The sequence below is a fragment of the Physeter macrocephalus genome, chromosome 7, assembly GCF_002837175.3.
Source record: "Physeter macrocephalus isolate SW-GA chromosome 7, ASM283717v5, whole genome shotgun sequence".
Taxonomy (NCBI): domain Eukaryota; kingdom Metazoa; phylum Chordata; class Mammalia; order Artiodactyla; family Physeteridae; genus Physeter; species Physeter macrocephalus.
In genome coordinates this window covers 136,671,104-136,673,763 of record NC_041220.1, presented here as the reverse complement: position 1 = coordinate 136,673,763, position 2,660 = coordinate 136,671,104, and the positions used below count along the sequence as shown (strand labels likewise).

Genomic DNA, 2,660 nt, shown 5'->3' with positions numbered 1-2,660 from the left:
CAAGTTAGATTATCCCCAGTGTTCCCTGGTGTCCCTTCCTAGTCACCTTACCAGGGCATTGAACAACCACTAATCTGTGTTGTCATTATAAATTTTATTTGACTCTTCCAAAGTGTCATATAAATAACATTAAACAGAGTACCTTCCAGCACCTGCGGGCTGGAGGGAACGCTGCTCGCAGCTCTCTGTCAGCACTTCTTCGTCTGTCCTTACCCGCCTTATCCTGCACCCGGTCGCGGAGAGCAACCTTCCTCCGCGACCCCGCGTCTGAGGCACGGCTGCAGGCTAGAGGCTGCCCGCGCGGTTACTGTCTGGCCCTCGCCCCCAGCGCCCGCGGAGCCCGCCGCCCGCGGCCTCATTGGTACAATGCTGGAGTCCATTCGCGTGACGGAAAAGCTTCACTGGCCTAAGCAAGAACTTGCTAAGAAGTCTATTCTAAATGCAGAAGAGTCCTTGATCATTGACAGCTAAAGAAGCATGCCACATTTATCTCCTGGAATACTAAAAGACATTTTCACAACTGGAACCAGTAGTTACAATGTCCTACTACAGAGCAAAGAGGAGAAAGAGTATCTTTCACAAAAACAGTCTTCCTCCACCTACTCCAAAAGATGTAGAAAACCCAGCAAATCTCGTAGCTCTTCGCGTAGTAAAGATCTTCGCGAGATGAAAGCCCCAGTGCCTGTGATGAGGAGTGGTACTTGGTACTGCCTAGAAAGGCAGCCTGCTGTTTTTGTCACTAGTTCAGTGTCAAGTCCTGAAAAGTTTATACATGGTATCCTTGTCACAGGAAAACAGTATAATACTGCCACCTACACCCAAAAATGAAAGAAAGGTCAAGCGACGTCATTTCTCTACTTTTCCAAAGCCAAAGCCGCAGCCTCAGCTGTCTAGAAGTTTTGAAAAAGGAGATGAATTTTCTGGAAGGAAATTTTGTATACTGACTGCTATAAAGCCCACCAACTTGGAGAAAGAAAAAGGGAGACTCTTAAGTCTGACTTCACCTACAGTCCTCAGTTTGAATATGCTAATCCTTCTCTGCTAAATGTGTTAGCCAAGCACAAAGCAACTGACCGGTTTCTTAAGCAGGTAAAATGCTACTTCAGTAGTGGTATTTCATTTTCTGTAATGAAAACAATTATTTGCCATCTTATAGAAAGCCAAAAAGAGTTGTTTTAAAATATTCCAATTATTTATAGTTAACTCCCATCCAGAACATGTAAATATGTGACAAGAAATCTGCAGGTGAGTGTCACAGCTCATATGTAAACTACTTTGCACTAATCAAAATCTACAAAGAATCTGTTATGTAGACGTTGTGTCAGGAAGCAACTATATTAGGAAAAAGCTTCAGATTCTGGTTCCAAGCTTTCATTTGGGAGTTACAAACTTATGGCCCATTCGTCAGCCCACAGACAAGTGTTTGTGTTTTCTTTTTGATTCTGAATGCCTTAGATGGAGCATGCAGTATCTCTGGTTCTCCCTGTTATATTACATTCTCAGCTTGCTTAGGCCCCTAAAGGCATTTTGGGGACTAGGCTTGATACTTGCCAGAGAACTTTTTAATACTGTACTGAAATTGTTAATAATCATCAAATACTTAAGTACTCATTTAAAGAAGAAAATAATGGAATTTTAAAAATTATCTTCAAGGTTAGCAAATCATGATGTGGATGATATAAGCAACACCTTCCAAATTGCTCAATTTAGATACTTAGCACATAGTTTTGTGTATTAAGGTCTTAATAAACTTCAAAATCCACTTTATTTGAGGAGAAATTGGCTGATGTTTACCTTCAGGGCACAGAGTTGAGATCATAAAAGCAGATTACATTTGGTTAAATTAACTTGGTACAGGTTTTTATAATGCATTAGGTTCAACATGGCTTTGCCAGTGATTGAAAATCTGTCTGTAGGCTAGGTAAAGCTGCATGATTCCATTTGACTGTGGCGAATGCCTTATTTCAGCATTTTGCTGCAGTGCAAGTTCTTTGGACTTGCGGCCAGCAAATTTTTTATTGTTTGTCACAAATTACATGGAATCTGACCAGTCTTTTAAAGCCATTATGTAAAGCTTATTTTAAGATTAAAATAATTTTAATCTTGCTATTTATTTTCCTTTGTTAGAAGAAACTTTTTCTACTGCTTCTGTTTTTTGAAGGTACACCCCCCCTTTTTTTTAAATTGGAGTGTAGTTGATTTACAAAGATGTGTTCGTTTCAGGTGTACAGCAAGGTGAATCAGTTATACATATATACATTCCTTTTTTAGATTCTTTTCCCATATAGGTCATTACGGAGTATTGAGTAGAGGTCCCTGTATAGTAGTATAGGTAGTATTACATTCCCTTTTTATTGAAATATGCTGAGATTGTGCTAAACACTAATAAAAATGTCAGCTATTTTAAAAAGTAATAATATTATACAGTTTTCCCTAATTTGTTTCTGACCACTCACACTCAGCATCATGTTATGGAGATTCATCCATCCATGTTGTTGTGTGTATCTATAGGTTTTTTTTTTTTTGCTAATTAGTATTCCATTGTACGAATATAACATAATTTATATAAGCTTTCACCTGCTGATAGAAAAATTCTGGGTTGTATTTACATGCATGTTTACTTTTCTAATAAACTATCAAGCAGTTCTCCAGAATTGTAC

At 38.8% G+C, this 2,660-nt stretch overlaps 1 pseudogene; it reads left to right on the top strand.

Moving 5' to 3' along the window:
• Window positions 1–366: 366 nt before the first annotated feature.
• LOC102987231 (putative tyrosine carboxypeptidase MATCAP2) lies at window positions 367–1,179 on the top strand (annotated as a pseudogene).
• Window positions 1,180–2,660: the final 1,481 nt, after the last annotated feature.